The sequence below is a fragment of the Lissotriton helveticus genome, chromosome 12, assembly GCF_964261635.1.
Source record: "Lissotriton helveticus chromosome 12, aLisHel1.1, whole genome shotgun sequence".
Lineage (NCBI taxonomy): Eukaryota > Metazoa > Chordata > Amphibia > Caudata > Salamandridae > Lissotriton > Lissotriton helveticus.
Window position 1 is genome coordinate 123,073,917 of NC_136073.1, and position 18,035 is coordinate 123,091,951.

The following is an 18,035-nucleotide window of genomic DNA, read 5'->3' on the forward strand; positions in this document are numbered from 1 at the left end:
AGAAAGGAGCCTAAAAGCAAGTGATTAAATAATAGAATTATGGAGGAAAACAGTCATAACATTTCTGACATTCCTGGAACAATTTCTAAGCCAAATAGTTAATAAATGATCACTGAATGTGTTTTTGGTTGATCTTGCTTATGATACATATTCATTATACATTTACAGATAAAAGCACTTGCCATAAATGTGCATTTTCATGAAATATCAATTCATCACTTGTTACATGTTCAATAATACATGTCTTCAAACTGAAATTAAAACAGGGTCTCTCTGCTGAAAGACATGAGCCTTACAACATGGAGAAGCAGTAGATTCACACATATCAACCGTTTCATCAAAATGTTGTATTTGGAACATGAGGTGATAGTGAAGTGCAATAGTGTGACATCGCAGCGGGCCGTAAAGGCGGAGGGAATCTCTTCGATCTGGAGAGGATCCTGCTGGAAGGTGTAAGCCAACTCTATGGAGATGCTGCCTCAAACTACATTTCACTGGGCCCCCAGGAGTTCAACAAAACTCTTGGTCTCCCGCCTCTAGGAGTAGGGCCCATCAGCCCACAGATGAAGGACACCAGTGGCACCAACCAGTGCCTAAAGCATCCCAACCTGTTTCAGGCCCACAGGAAGAGGTGGCCCTGTGGACTAAGCTACAAACTGAGCCTCTTCAGCCCCTTTTATATCTCATGCGAAGAGGAGATGATAACAATGCGCTGACGCATTGCCTTGGCCCATCAACATCGGGGCTGCCGTTTTTAAATTGGCAACTCAACTTAGGGGACCAGCCCAATGGTAATGCTGTTCTCTTACTGCCCCACAAGCAACCTGGACTATATCCCACCTCTGTATTAGGGATTTGCTGAGAGAAGGAGCTGTTTTCCAGTATCCCAAAGGAATGGACATGTTGTTACGGCTGTTGGGTGGGCAGCTATTAAGTATCTCTAGAAGCATTTGTTGAATGATGAATAATGAAAGCTTCTATTCTTTTGGTGTCAAATGCATCCAAATTGTTATTGATGAAAAATGAATATATATAGTAAACACTATTATCAAACTTACTAACATGCAGGCAGCAGGTGAGGGAATACAGTTCATATTATCAAGCACGGCATTAACATTATTTCCGCTTTAGCGGCTGAAAACTGCAGCTAAAGGAGCGATATTGGGCTTGATAATACGCCATAGAGAATTCCCATAGAAGCCCATGTTCACACCAAAACTTGGGCTTCTATGGGAATTCACAAGGGTGTATTATCAAGCCCATTATCGCTGCTTTAGCTGCAGTTTTCTGCCGCTAAAGCGGCAATAATGTTAAAGCTGTTTCTTGATAATATGCCCCACAGTCTCCAGGAAATAACCCTGGAATATTGGATATTTCAGCTAAAGTTGTGAACCATTCAGAGTTTGAGGTGTAAGTGTGTGCACCTTTTGACATCACCCATGGATTTAGTATTGGGGTCTTTAATTTCCGAGGTTGATCACCTCTTTCTCCTCTGCTTTCTCCTGTTGCCACACTATAGTTCTGTTCACCTCCTAGAAGGAGATGATACAGTCTCCAGCCATAGGGGCATATTATCAAGGGCCTATTGCCGCCTTAGCTGCACTTGTTTTCCGCTAAAGCGGCGATGATTTTATCCCACTATTAGCAAGCTGCAGCAAACGGGCCGTAGCGTGAGTTTTGGGGCAATAGCAGCCGTTTTTTTGTCTCAAAGCATGTTAGCAATATTTATCGCTAACCGCAGATAGCACTCCTTTTGTTATTGCTGACCTAATTTTATCGCCGGACTTTTGAGCCGGTAAGGGAAGCTATCGCCTGTTAGCAGCGTGTTGGTAATACGCGCTAACACAGCGATAGTTTCCCGCGATAGACTGCTATAAGACAAGGCGGGCTAACTGCGGTTAGCGATAATTATCGCCTTTTCTTGCTAATATCCCCCATAGTACTTCCATATCAGGTGGGATGTCTACATAAGGCTTTGTTCTGGGAAAGGTCTAGATCCATGGTAAGCTCACCTAGAAAAACGATGGACATTGAAATTAGACAGGGCACCCCGTCTGCCAGGCAGCCCACTGATTTCACCCAGACAATCCGATATTGTGTGAAACACAGTGAATCCATAAGAGTTAGCAGGTCTGTAAAATTGTCTGAGTGTGACCATGAGAGGCAAAGGAAGGAAACTGTCACTAATTAAGATATCATCACAGTGCAACCAATATGGCCACATGGGAATCCACTCGACAAATAAGTTTAGTAAGTTTTAATTATAAATTTAGAAATAGGTCAATGTAACTCAATTTCAATATAATCATATAGAAATACAGAAATGTCAGAACAAGTCCAAATCTCCTGAAGAGCTGTACACTATAGTACAAAGCAAATGACTAACTCTAAAGTTATGGTGCAACCGATCAGGGGAAAAATAATTGTCCATTAAATGTCATCAGATGGTTCTCCTTAAGAAGCATGAGCAAACTTATCTTTCCCTACACTATTCTAAAGTGGCATCCTTATTCTGAAAAATTCCTGTAAAGGTACGTAAAATAAGGAAAGAAAGGTGCCAGCAGTCAGAGTCTGTAGTAGAAGTACTCACACAAAGAGTCTAGTAGCTTAAAGCCACTCAAACAGAAGCATAGGTCTGTTCTCTGTAAAAGCCTAAGATGGACTCTCTCTCCCTCACTAAGTACAGCACATAATATTAACTGCAGTCGAGCTGACACTCCCACGTGGCTTCTTCTTTGGTAATTTTCTAAAGCTCTGGCACAACTGGATACTTTCACACCTTTCCCACATCGATAAATTGTAATCTTCTCTCGTCCTTGGTCATTCCTCTCCTCTCCCATGAGAACTCCTCGCCTCGCTAGTTACTGTGATTCCCTCGGCTAACTCCTTCTCAAACCTTGCTATCTAATAAGACAAAACTTCTTTACTCTAAATAATGAAGCTTATCCACACCTGCAGTGGAAACAAAATGAGACAAAGCATTCCACCGCGATGATTCATTCTATTTATACGTATGAATGCCAAATACTCGTTTGCACACATCCTCGTTAATAATCCCACAATGAGAAATTTTGTGGTAATTTCTCCCGTCACATCAATATGTAAATTGTCACGTAATCTTTGGTAATCAGATTCTATGAATGAATGTTTCAAGGTGGGGCACCTTACATATGCAATATCCCACTCCCATTAGTACCATTCTTTACACTGAAGATATTTGAGTGTTGACTACATATGATTATAATGCACTCCTAAGTTATTTCAGATAGGATCAAGATTACACTTCTGTAGGGCCAACAGTCTTCCTTTTGTTGGAGTATCCTGGCTGGGAGCTATCTGGATCCTCACACCTCAATAAAATGGAGGGGAAACAAAGGCACGCAGCTTGTTATCACTTCACATGTACTTAAGAGAGTTATGCTTTTGGCTTTGTTCAGTCCCTGGAAATAACAGATATGTAAGACTCTAAGAATGGCAGATGTGCTGCTCTGTCCCAGTATGCACACAAATACCAATTTAAATACCACTGTTTTGTTTTATATTTTTTATAATGCTATTCATCCCAATGCAGAGCACTTTACTTCACATATACACATTATGCATTGACAAAAAATAATATGTGTGTAAATCAATGTACAGGATGTGTTAAATAAGACAATGAGGATTATAATGTGTAGGCGTCACATGCCCTTCATAGCTCACTGTGCCATATTAGAAGGATTTAAATTTATGAACTGCAAGTAACAAAATTATCTTTGTGTCAAAAGCAGTAACCCACTTACCCATTTACGTAAAATAAAAATCTGTCATCTGCATGTTACATGCTGTGCTTCGCAGGAGACACATTAACCATCTATGCTACTTTGATTCAAAACTGGGGCTGGACAAAACACAGATCTCATCAGCAAATGTATTAACCTCCAGAGTTATTTTACCATTATTATTACCCCCTGAGATTTACCGGGCACACAAAGATCTCTGCAGCAGGTGCCTTAGCACCATAAGATATTTTAAAATGCAGACTTTGCAGCCAATTGAACAGATTTACTGCCACATTTCTCCTTGCGGCCGATGTCTTTGTGCGAGAGTTTAAAAAAACCAAATGGATACGTTGAGGTGTCAGGGTTGCGCCACTTTTTTGGCACAACCCTGACTCAAAGTCTCACTTGTTAAATCTTGTAATGCACTCATGTGTACTCGTGTTAGAACTGCTAAACATATGTCTGAGGTGTTAAGATCTGATGTCACTTCTTGTAATGTCACTTCCTGTGAGGTCATGGGCTGTGATGCCACTCTCTGTGATATCACTTCCTGTGATACCATGTGCAATGCCACACACTGTGATGTCATGTGCCATGATGTCACTTGCATACTGCCTAACTTGGTTAGTACCCCACTTGTTGTTTTAGGCCTTGTGCACTGGTTGACGTTATTTGTGTGATGACCAAAGGTTGAAGTGGGTGAGATCTACGGGGAACGCCATGCCCATGCTTTTTTCATTTTAGGAAAACAGTTCTCCGGCTTTTTGTTGAAAACACAGCTGTTCCTTAATGGTTAATGTCCACCCTCAGGTGCCTCTGTCCTGAAAGGGACAGGATGACGGACTCCTCTGCTGTGAAACAAAGAGAGACAGAGAGCTAAAGAAGCAAGCCTTCTCATGAGGGTGATGCTACCTGAAAGAAATGCATACGTGTTCAATTGGTTTTTCAGCCAATGGAAAGACAGCTCAGGTGACACTAGGGTCTATAATTAATGTAGTCGCTTGAATCTTCATTCTGGCAAATATTTAGGGGCATATTATCAAGAAACAGCGTTAACATTATCGCCGCTGTAGCGGCTAAAGCGGCAATAATGGGCTTGATAATACGCCCTTTTGAATTCCCATAGAAGCCCATGTTCTGGTGTGAACATGAGCTTCTATGGGAATTCTCTACGGCAATAATGTTAACGCCGTGCTTGATAATATGCCCCTTATTCTTTTTGAGAGATAAAGTATGGGCATTAGGAGCTGAGTTCTGGAGTGACTCCTTTGACAAATAAACATTTTCTGCACTTGCTACAGTCTGATTATGTATATATATATATATATATATATATATATATATATATATATATATATATATATATATATATATATATTTCGAAAGCACTTGTTTTTATTTTTAACAGTAAATTATTTTTCCACATTTTGAAGTAAACTATTTATACAAAGTGTAATACAGTTTTAAAATAATGCCTTACATATTCACTGTGCTTTCTGTCACACGCTGGGACTTTGTAGCGCTATAAATACACTAAATACACAAACAGGGCCCGTCCGGACGTTTATTCCGGAGAGAGAGAGAGAAGAGAGAGAGATAATGGATGGGTGGGTGGAAAGAGACAGAGTAAAGAGAGGAAAGGAGTTGGCTGTTTTGATCATTTGGCCAAGTCTGCCTTGGGTTCCCCACTTTGGCCCTGTAAACAATCGTTATTCCCCGCTGCACCACCCAGGATTCATCGATGACATTAACCAACTGAGGTCAGAGCTTCGTGAAATAAAAGAGTGAATTTTACACCAGTTCTTGAACGTCCATTTACTTTTTATTTACGATGTCTCCGCTATTTTAGATACAGTTACCTGACGGGTAAACACCAACACAATAGTTACAGAATACTTCGTCTTTTTTAGCCAAGGCCCAGTCCTCTCCACTCACTGGCCCTGCCACCATTGATGTTAGGATCACTGTTCCCATAGCTTTTTTATGCTGGTCATGACAATGTGTGATTCTCGGGGGCGTCGAACATGCACCAACAGTGTGTAGGTATATTTGTAAATGTCGTTCCTGGCCTTTGCAATAAAAAAAAGGAAATAGGGAAATCTTCACTTAGAGGTTTGTGAATTCATTGATTTCTGACTGCCGTCTAGTTTTAATTTTCTAGCTGATGGCGAATGCCATAGAATAGGAATAATCACACAATGCCACAAGGGGGTGCTATAGTGCAACACAAACCATTGTTATTTGGCAGAGCGGCACGAGAGACCTCTCACGGAAAACGTATGTGCGCCGCGTTTAATTTGTGCCGGTGATTCCAGATGTGAGTTTGTGAGTACCAGCGCTCATTTGGGGGTCGGGACTTGCATTTCCACCCGAGCACTAGAGAGAAAAACAGAACAAATGAGAAAGGGCAGGGTTCTAAGAGTCTTGTCGGTGCTCATCACTGGCAGTTCTAAAAACCAGGGGGCAGATTTACAAGCCACTTGCGCCACTTTTGCGTCACTGTTCCCACGTTAAAAGTGACGCAAAAGAGGCGCAAGGGGCTTAGACTGGTTCCATTCGAGCCTACTCTAGTTTTGCCCTCACCCTCAGAGTGAAAAAAAATCTTAATTCTACAGCTGTACCACCCTTCACCGGCCTTTGATGTAACTTCAAGGAGACGCGTTATAGTTATTTCACAGTGTCATCACTTTTAAGGTAAAGCATTTTTAATATATATAACACAGTTGCTGTTACTTATTTTTATGAAACTAACAACCATTGACAAAGTCAATAGTTCTGGCTGTTTTTAGGTGTAATGTAAGTCGTTGTGTTATATATCAGGATCATGCAATAACAGAAAGAGAGAGCAACATCCAGTCGGGCGGCACGGAATGCCAAGCACAGATGAGCAGTTTACCAGTTTAAACCAAACTCTTAATTACACTGAACACACCCCTTTGAGAGAGAGAGGCACTCCCCTATAGTTTGTCCATCCCATTTTTAAATCTACCTGAGAACGTACTGCCTAAGTGCAATTGCGAGGGGCTTGTTCCACCTACTATTTCCACTGTATTCCGCAGTGTGCCCTAGTCCCTCTATTAGTTATTAATCATGCTACAGTCTATAAGTAATCCCATTCAAAGGGGGAACAAAATGAATTACTGTGGTATGGCCTACCAGAAAACTTGCAAACTTTTTTTTTTAATATTATTAGAATTAGGTAGTGAGTTTACATCAAATAAGGGTTTTAAAGAGCAACGTGCCATTTGTAAAATCAACTCATAGCTTTACAGTCAATAAGAACGTATTTTTCACATGGCTCTAGATACTGATATGTAAATGTGCCAGCACGAATCTTACTTTGATTATTCTTCATTCCAAGCGAATCATTCCTAAATTGATAAAATGGTGTGGTACGAAAACCCTTACTGTGCACATTTAGCTAACTTACCCACTGCAATTTCAACAAACTTTAAGAATTTTCCAGTAAATCATAACTCTTCTCCCTGCAAACCTGCCGATTGTCTTCTCTGCAGTAATTACAGAGGCAACATGCCGGTGTCTTACTCAATCTTTTCCACGCTGGAAGGTGACTTCGAAATGGAAAATAACCAACCGGAGCCTTAAGAGCTTTAGCTTTGCATTTAGTCGTTCAGACCTCCAGATAGTTCTGGGGTTTTAAATGGCCATAAATTGCAATCACAATCCACGCGTGGGACCTTTTCACTAGCGCCCCTCTGACCAACAGTGATGACACTTTTTTACTACTCCCATTAATCACTCTGTTAATGCAGGTTGCAATAGAGGTCGGACCCACAATTGTTCTGCATTGAAAGTAGATATGCCCAAATCAAAATATACATGAGCTTTCTCATTTTTTCAGTCGCTTCTACCTCCCAGACGACTGCCATACGGGTTGAGTTACTATCAAGTCTCAGTTTACGACCACATTTCAAATATGCCCCTAAAATATTTAAATGTTGTCTTCTATGGACAATCTCTAGCTGGCTTTGTGCTGACAACGCCTGCTGTGGGAGATTAAATAGGCAAAGATATGCCCCTACCGCAAGATTATCTATAGTTTTATCGGCCTGTCCTCTCAAAATCACCACGTCACATGTCAGAGATGGAACATGTTTGGCTATCATGACTTGTAGTAAAGGCTTGAGTGACAGGCCCTAAAGGGCTTTCCTCAGGGAAGCAAACTCACAATTAAGGAGTTATTCCTTCTTTGTATCGCAACACACTGGTTCTTAAATGAGCCCCTTGCGTCAAATATTACCCCCAAGTATTTGTACTCTTGTACTGACTCCAGCCCAATCCCTTCTATACAGAATTTTGGGGTGGCGTACTATTCCCTTTGTCACTAGCATCATTTTTGTTTTGATTAGGTTAACTTTTAGCCCGCGTGATGAAGCGTACAGAGCAGTTGTGCTAATTAACCCCCGAAACCCCACCTTTTTGTAGCTAAGAAAGATATTATCTTCAGCGTACAAAAGGTGGGATACCTTAAAGCTGGCCACAGACGGGGAGTGCGAGTTAATGATGTTCAGATCAGGAGAAATATCCTCAAGATACAAATTGAACAAGAGAGGGGCCAAGACAGCTTTGTTTTAGGCCATTCTTTGTTGGTATTTTTTTCAAAATTGTTGTGCCTTGACCCAACCTAACTCTTGTCCATGTATCTGTGTACAATAATTGTATCCCTCTGAGGAGATTAGAATAAATTCCCCATTTTGATAGCTTAACCCAGAGGATAGTCCTCTGCACCACGTCAAAAGCAGATCAAAAGTCAACAAAATACAAGTGTAGATTCATTGAGCTTGCTTGTTAAATACTAAGTGCCAGCATTTGGATATTGATTGATGTACCAAGACCCTTAATATACCCAGTCGGATTTCTAGGCAGCAGATTTTTAGATTCCACCCTGTACGTGAATTAGCCCAGCAAACATTTAGCGGAAAACTTGGCCTCACAATCCATAAGAGCTAATAATCGATAATTGGCAGGGTCCGATGTTTGTTCAGCTTTGTAAATATTGGCCAGTATTGATCCCCTCCAGCTATCAGGAACTTCTTGACTCATCAGGATATGATTAAATAATGTTGTCAGATTCTCCCCCCAGAATTGCATGTGCTCTTTATAAAGAGCTTGAGGTAGGCCATTCCGACGACTGTTGCTGATGATTATTTCCACTGTTCTAGGACGGATCACCCTAGAGAGGTCTTCACTGGTGTTATTTTGTCTGGCTGTTTTTAAAGATCCGGTTACAATGACTGTACCCCAGTACATGCCGTCCAGGTGTTTGCTCTAGGTTTTTTCTATAATATTTAATGTCGAGCGTTGAAATTTCCTGCTGTTCAATTTATTTTTCTAGCTTCCAGAATTCTCTTTAGTCTTTGCGTTTAGAGGCATGGAGAATTTTACACCAGTACTGGTCAAACTCTATTTTCGTTTGGGACCTTGCTGCTTTTTTGTATAACATCCTTAGTTTTGGTAAAGTCTCACTCCGACGCTTGAAGATGGGTTGATTCTCAATACCCTCAGAGCATTGTTCAATTTTTTTTGGCTAATGTAAGTTGCACTGAGATGTTTCTTGGAAACCAATTCACTATTATTGTTCTGGCTGATTGGCGGGTGGCGTTTTCCTCTAATAAGAGTGTTGAGAATTGCTACCAATAGTCCAGAGGACTTTGACATGCATCTTGTAATTTTTCCCACAAATCTCAGGCTTGGTGTTCAACTTTCTCAATGCTGGCTACCGACCACTGCAGTTTTAAATAATTTTGGACTGTGGCAGAGCTCTACTGGTACATAATAGTGATAATATTTATCATAATAAAGATATTTTTCTATGTCTGCTAGTATCGTTCACGACAGAGGCAGCTCGATGCATACCTTAGCAACCCGCGCAACGCCCAAATTGTAATCGTCAGTGGGGGAGCTTACCTGCACCAGCTATGTGAACGTCCGCCTTCTCCCGTTCCATTCCAAAGCCTCTGAGATCATCTGCGGCATACCCCAAGGATCCTCCCTCAGCCCGGCACTGTTCAACATTTATATGGCTCCGCTGGCACACGTCGTCCGACTGCACGACCTCAACATAATCTTCTACGCTGACGACACTCAACTGATCCTCTCCCTCACCAAGGACCCCATCACCGCCAAAGCCAAACTCCATGAAGGAATGAAGGCCGTCGCCGACTGGATGAAGATCAGCCATCTGAAGCTGAACTCGGACAAGACGGAGGTCCTCATCCTCGTTTCCAACCCCTCAGCCTGGGACGACTCCTGGTGGCCAACGGCACTGGGGGCAGCCCTGACCCCCACCGACCACGCTCGCAACCTGGGAATCATCCTCGACTCAACGCTCTCAATGACCAAGCAAGTCAACGACGTCTCCTCCTCCTGCTTCAACACCCTCCGCATGCTCTGCAAGATCTACAGATGGATCACGACAGATACAAGAAAGACAGTCACCCAGGCCCTCGTCAGCAGCAGACTCAACTACGGAAATGCCCTCTACGCGGGAGCCAAGACCAAGCTCATCAATCGACTACAGCGCATCCAAAACGCCTCGACACGACTGATCCTCGATGTACCACGACACAGCCACATCACCCCCACCTGAGAAACCTGCACTGGCTCCCTGTCAACAAGAGGATATCCTTCAAGCTCCTCATTCACACACACAAGGCACTCCACAAGACCGGCCCAGCCTACCTCAACAGACGGCTCTCCTTCTACACCCCCAACCGCCAGCTACGCTCTGCCGACATCTCACTCGCCACCGTCCCGCGCATCCGAAGAACAACCACCGGCGGGAGATCCTTCTCCCACCTCGCCTCCATGACATGGAACACCCTCCCACTGAGCCTACGACAGACCCAAGACCTGCTGACCTTCAGGAGGACACTAAAGGCCTGGCTGTTCGATCAGTAGCGGCCCCCACCTCCCCCCCAGCGCCTTGAGACCCTCGCGGGTATGTAGTGCGCTTAACAAATGACTAATTGATTGATTGAACAGTGGCAGGCGGTAAGCATTGTTGGCACCACTCGGAGGCCTGCAATTGTATCCAGATTTTTTTTTTTCATTGGAACATATTTATGATAAAACAGGAATATGTGTTAATGGGCGAATTCTGTTATAAATCAGTAATGTTATAAAAATGTGCAATACAAATAAATATTATAATGCACACTACATTAAAGGTAGACCTATGTTCAAATACAATATAAATTAATTTACTGTTGTGGTAACGCCACTAGCTTAATCTTTTAGTACATTCTCTCATTTGCCCTCCACTTGGTAGAATTTATTTTGTTTACCTATACCCATTTGGAAATATGGAGTGTGAAGCCAAGAGAGACTATTCAAAAACGAAAAAACGGAATAAAGCAGTTTGTGGTCATTCACCAGAGCACGTGGTATACATAATATGGTGAATGGCGATTTAGCATTTGCATGAATGTACCTAGGCAATTGGAATACCATATATCACTTTAGCCAACAAACTCAACATGTAAAATATGGTGCATGAATCTGAAATTTCTCTTATTTATATGGAGCACGCCTCTTTGCTTTCCTCGAATTCTGTAATACCGAATGAATGCACCCCACTACTGAGCTTGCACATTGCTTTTATGCGTGGATAGCAGCTGGGCTTCGGGTACCTAGTGATACAAAAATACCTGAAATTCAAAATATCGAATACATAAGCTCTAAAACTATGATATCACTCATTTAACTTATAAAAAATGAAGTCATTGCAAAAGTGTTTGACATATTTAAATATGTGCGCATACTGCTACCAAATCTGCGATACACATAAGAAAGTTGTAGGAATATTCCATGCTAAGTAAGGTGAAGGAAAAATGGACTGGAGGACAAGGGGTAAGGGAGGGTGAGATGGGATCCCATTATCCTTTGAGTTTTCATCAGAGTGCCCTGGGAAAACTTCTCAATCACTGAATGAGCCCACCCTCCGTGTGAAGGTGCTTGGGTTTCCTGGCACTGATACGTAGTTGCAAAAAACAAAAAAAAGCGCCAGCCGGTAGGAAATCCCAGCTTGGATGGCTTTGGGAGGTGGACTGCGCTGTCTTCCCAGCAGTTGGGCCTCAGTGTATGTATAACTAGCGTACCCGTCGCGCGTTGCTGCAATCTCCGAAGAAAGAAAATTTAAGGAAACCCGTTATGATAACATTCAATTTACATTGTGTCATTTTTATTGAAACTTATTCATTTCAATATGGAAAACATTTTAAAGTGTCGTTTTAATTCTCTTTATTTATTCGAGTGCTTGTGGATACACGATTTGTTGTTTTTCCGTCTGGTGCGTACATCAGTATTCAAAAGATTATGAGGGCCCTGGGGGGCCGATATTTTAAAAAAAAATTATGCCAGAAACCTTCGCGGGAGTGTACGCAACAACTTCCCAAAGTTTCCTGGCGATCGGAGGAATGGTGTTTTAATTCTATTTATTTATTCAAGTGCTTGTGGATACACGATTTGTTGTTTTTCCGTCTGGTGCGTACATCAGTATTCAAAAAATTATGAGGGCCCTGGGGGGCCGATATTTAAAAAAAAAAATTATGCCAGAAACCTTCGCGGGAGTGTACTCAACAACTTCCCAAAGTTTCATGGCGATCGGATGAATGGTGTAGTAATGCATAAAGGACAGACAGACAGACAGACATACTTTCGTTTATATATATATAGATTAATAGCCCGCATTAAGGAATTAGATTGTGGAAAATACATTAACACCTGTTCAAAGCCCCAACTGTGCCCCGTTTAATTGTGTTCAATTCAGTAAACAACGAAACGGGTGTCCTGGTTGTCTTGAAAAACGCCCAAAGAACAGACAAGATTTAATTAAAAGTATGAACAACGCCATTTATGAGGAAAGACTCGATTAGCTGGTTATGTCGGTTTATTTCCCATTAAGAACAGGATACTGTGGCATTTGATAACACTGCATAAGCATACACATTGCAATGCAAAGAACCCGTGATTGCTGGCAAGACAGCTGAGAGAGCGCAAACTGATATAAATATATGAGTACATCACATTTACCTATAGAGAGCATAATTCATGAAGAGAAATGCCATGAGTGCTAATAGTATATGAAATTATATTCTAAATGTATAGCTAATATAGAGATTTAAGTAGAAGTGGAACTAATACAGAAATGTGTGACATTATATGATTTTATTAGACGTGATTATTTTGAATCTATGTCGTGTAGCTGTTAACATATAAGATGGTCTGTGGTAAAACGCAGAACGTGGTAGGCCTCAGGGCCAGAGCTGGAGCTAAAAGGGAAGGTGTTTCTTTTCACGACACAGATTGTTTAACGTTTTTGGTCATTGCATTAATGGGCCATGATTTAGAGTAATGTTTTCTAAATAATAGAATAAGAGTTTTAACATGCTTTAATTAAATGAAGAAATTGAATGCTATAACCATAATGTGAAATATTGTAGGCCTGAAATGTTTTAGCATTGATTTACACGTACATGTCTGGGCTGAGAAATGTTGCAAGCTTTTTAGAAGTCTATGAGAGTTGGGTTCTTGGCGGCAGATATCTGTCTGCAACAGGAAAGGGGGGATCCAATTATAAGTGAATGAATAGAGGCCTGTTCAGTAGACGGCCCAGACATGGAGGAGGGTTCTGGAATGTTTAAGGGGTATCAGCGGGCCGGAGAAGAGACTGAGAAGCAAGGTCAACTCTAACGTCTGAGGCCCAATACAAAGCATCATGGAAAAAGCCTGAAGTTTTGCACCACGTGAGAGGCGTTTCGCAAGGGGCGTCTCAAATGTTGTTGACTGTTTTGTATTAGGGACAGCACCCTTGGGTGGAGTTAGAGCAGAGACCTGAGGACCCTTTAGAGAGCGGATGGGTAGGCAGTGAGGGGTCATGATTGGAGAACTATAGGTTTTCACCAAGAGACTTAGAGTGAGTGACTTCCCTTGGGGGTCATTCACTGCTGACACCTTTGTTAGGTTGGGATTTGGTTAAGTAGGGATACCATCTAGAACAGGGTAGGGACGCCTAACCTGTGTTTGTTTTCCTCCAACCTAAATGAAGGAGAGATATGCGTCTATGCTGATAGCTTTGCTATTTTTAGAACTTGTGTTAGTGATTTCTGTTGCTCGTCTGAGGGCTTTTCGAGAGCACATGTATGTAATTGGACCTGTGTATCTCGTGAATCTCATTCTGAGATGCTTGTATTTGCAGCTCATTATATCTTTACAATAAACTTTTGGAACCTAGAAGTTGTCCGTGATCTTTAAGAGTAGAGTCCTTTATTGGGTGAACTAACTTGCAGATAGGTGTACTGTTTCCTTCCAAGACAGGCAATAAAGGTTCAGTCGACCAGATCGAGGTTTGGATCAATAGATATAAGGTATCGATCAAAATCTCGCCCTTTCAGTTGGTAGCTATAGAGGATGGTTGCCTTCTTGAGGACGGTGACCTAGGCCAGGTTAGCTTACCCCAAGGCCCCTAGAAATCGATGATCGGAAGAACAGCCCGCAGATGAAGATCCGGATGACGTGAGACAGAAAAAGCAGCAGTATCGGTCGAGAGTGAGTATAAAGGGTTATGCGTGTTAGATTGCGGTGTTTTTGTATTGTATCTATGTTGTAATGTCTGGCGGAGTTGAATGTCTGTAGAGTGACTGTGGAACAGGTTGTGAGCGCGCGCAACCGGTGGAAATCTTAAGTTCAAGGAGAGCTTAAGTGGTTCGGGTGTATCGGACACCCAGAGTAATTGTCAACTAGTGTGAAGGGGGTCATGAGGTACCATTGATCACCCGAGAGACCGAGATAGGGGGAACGTAAGAGTGAGTGCGTGAGTAACGGACGCTGGTCGGAAGTTACTGTGTGTGTAAGTAACCTATCAGAGAGACGATAGACATCTCGTCAGTTGTGTTGACAATTACAGATAGACTGTGGACGTACAGTCGAGAGAAGTGACCGCTTGGTCGGAAGTAGTCATTTTTCAGTGTATGAATGGGACGCATGCATAACCGGGAGACGAGTTGAGAAAGGAGGGGTGCTGCTGCGAAGCGGAGAAAAGAGACGTCAGGTGGTGTCGCGCAGTGATTGGCTGACCGGAGAAAGACCGCGCTGTGATAGGCCAGCTAGCGAACACGTCATACAGGGTCGCGACGTGATTGGCCAACAGGAGAAAGACCGCGCTGTGATAGGCCAAGCTAGCAAAGCCGCGACAGGATTGGTGGATTGTCATCAGGAAGTAAACAGAGTAGCGAGGCTGGATTTTGTGCGCATAATTATGAAGTGTTTTAAATGGTTGAAAGCGCTGTTTAAGAAAGAGAGGCGAGGATCGTATGAAGGGGAAGAAGCCCCGCCGGAGGGTACGCCAGCTCGTTATATGGCAGTAAATGTTGGGTTGCATACGATCCTTTGGATATCAGAGTGGAGTAAGATTACTGAAGGAAACGAGGAACTGACGTTCCCGAAGTACGGGACGTTCAGATTAGAGGTGTTACATCGATTGAAATCAATCATGACCTCAAAGAGACCCTTGCCTAGACCAACCCAGTTTGAAGCCCTTGAAGCATGGCTTAGGGCAGCGCATGAAAGGAATATGAACAGACGACAAGAAAGGGTGAAACGCTCGGTAAGGGCAGTGCAGGATGCCAGGTGGGATGCGGATGCTAAAAGATGGAGAGTGCATAATTTGGAAATAAATAAACTGTACCCAGTGTTAGAGGCGCCAGTAAATAAAAGCCCCCTAGAAGAAGATGATGAGAGCGAAACAGAGGACAGCCTGATAAACAGATTACTGACAGACAGGCCACCCCCGTATAATAGAGCAGGGGGAGAGGTCGAGAATACTGAAGGAGGAAAGGGGGGCAATGCAGGAGAGCATAGACCGCTTCCCAGTTCAGAGTGGGATCCTGAGCCAAAGAAAGAGTTGCTCCAGCCTAGTCAGGTGCAACAGGTAGTCGGTAGGTTTGTGGTACAAAGAGCGCCGGAAACGGAAAGCGCCACATCCTACCCATTACCAGATGCACTACAGGTACCTGTTACCATAGGTCCTATAATATCGATATATGACCAAGAGAGAGCAAAAGGGGAAGAACGGAAACGGAAAGACAGAGAAAGAGCAGAGCAGGCAAGGAGGAACGATACCACTAATTCCCCAAGTCAGATGCCGATACCCAGAGAGTGGAGCACCCCGATGCACACAGCAGGGGACCCAGGAGGAGATCCTGGGGGCCCTAGATGGCCAATGGATCTGAGGGGATCTGGACGAAAATCCTTTCAAGAGCTAAATGAGTACATGAAGCAGTGGGATGAGGCAGTGAAGGCTCAAAAGTGCATCAATGCTGCAGAAGCAGAAAGGGAAAGTCAGGACAGCAGAGCACGAACTCACTGCGGGGCTGGGGAGAGTAGCCCGGAGTGGGACTGTAGAGGGAGTAGGGGAGTCACCCATTGGGCCCGGAGTGGAGGTAGAACAGACCTGGAGAACGGGGGCCCCGGGAGTGGAGGGGTGGCGTGCCCAATACTCAGTGAAGGGGAGAGGAGGGCGCAAGAGTACAGGAACAGCTTTAAATGTCCACACTGTGTGCCCGGCACCAGAGAACTGAATGGGAGTTGTGAGAGGTCGCACCATAGTCCCTGTGATGACAGAAATGAGCGCAGCCCAGGGAATATGGGGAACCAGGAAGGATCGTATCGGATACTGAGCGATACGAGGCAAAGGGAGTGTAGCGACCAGAGGGAAATTAACAGAGAGATGTGCGGTGAGAGGAGAGAAGAAGACGAGAGTAGGCAGAGAGAGAGTAGGGATAACAGGCCCGTGTTCCATCACCTTCCAAGATCGGATGGCCGAGCATGGGACCTGGAGAGATGGGAGCAAGGGAGGCCACCCATTAATTCTCCTGAGCCCAAACGCAGAGCTCGAAGTTGGGATGGTAGGGAGACCAGTGAGCCCCCTTCAAAAGACATATTGCGAGCTGAGATAAAAGCCAAGAGACTTGATGTCTCCAGCTTAAGGTCAGATCTGGATGACATGGTAGATGGTACCCTGCCTTTAGAAAGAATGGAAATGTATGAACAGGATGAAATACTGTATATGGCAAAGGACATCACACGAAAGGCGAGAGCAGTCCATGAGAAGTTAGTCGAACTAGCAGGCAAATATATGGTGGACTTGTCAAGAACCAAAGCATTACAGGGTAACCACAGGCTACATTACTCAGATCGAGATCTAGACGAGAGGAGAACGATTGGGCTGAAAACACACATAAGGGAACTGATTACTGGAATAAGGACATGGAGGGCACTAGATAAATGGGAAGAGAGGTGGTCCAAGAAAGGGACCGGCAGAAGAAGCATGATTGGTATAACACCAGGACAGCAGGGAATAGAAGCTTACCCTTTGCGTGAAGTTGCCAATGGGAGCTATGTACATGTCCCTTGGAGTAGGGGAGATTTAGCTGCTTTTACCACATCTTTCCCCAAGTTACGAGAGAGCCCCGTGGAGTGGTACAAGCAAGTCGAGAGGTTTGTAAAGATCTCAAAAGTCCTATGGATAGATCTGAACACGCTGTTTGACATTGTAGTACCAGGAGATCTGTGGACAGCATGCAAGGTTAGCGCTGAGTGGCCCACAACGGAGCCAGAGAGAGATGCTAGGACTAATGGGCCGTCCGAGATCGTGATGGCAAAATTCGAGAGAGTGATGACTTGGCTGAAAGAAAAAGTGCCAATGCAAGACATAGATTGGGTCAGAATAGACAGAACGAGACAGGAACCCAAAGAGACAGTTCATGAATATTACGAGAGATTGCTGAAGGCGTTTAAACAGTATAGCGGCTTGGATGTAATGGATCCAAAGGACATAGGGCAATTCGTGTCCAAGTTCGTCCTGGGACTGAGACCGGATATTAGTTTGATGATTCAGCAACACTCGATTTGTTGGCAAAGTAGACCCCTAGATGAAATACTGAGATATGCCAGGTACTGCTGTGATGAGGTAGACTCCAAGGCTAAGAAACTAAAAGAGAAGCTGATGGTGGTACAATTGCAGACAGCCGGAAAGGGGGGACCGCAACAACAGCAGCAAGGGACAGGTACAGGAGGTAAGAAGCAGTACAGTCAGAACAAGGGTAATGAGGAGAGTACTACCTTTAGACCCAGAGTAGACATAGCTACCTTGAAGAAAACGACTAGGTGCCACCAGTGCAACGAGTTGGGGCATTGGAAACGCGAGTGCCCTTACAATGTAGAGATCGGAGAGCAAGAGATAGAGGAGGAAGA

General features: G+C 43.5%; 1 protein-coding gene across 6 annotated transcripts in view; it reads left to right on the plus strand.

Annotated features, from left to right (window-relative positions):
* The window catches only part of LOC144799967 (beta-galactoside alpha-2,6-sialyltransferase 1-like), a 419,348-nt gene that overhangs the window by 54,332 nt on the left and 346,981 nt on the right, over positions 1-18,035 (plus strand). The gene's annotated exons all lie outside the window — the stretch shown is intronic.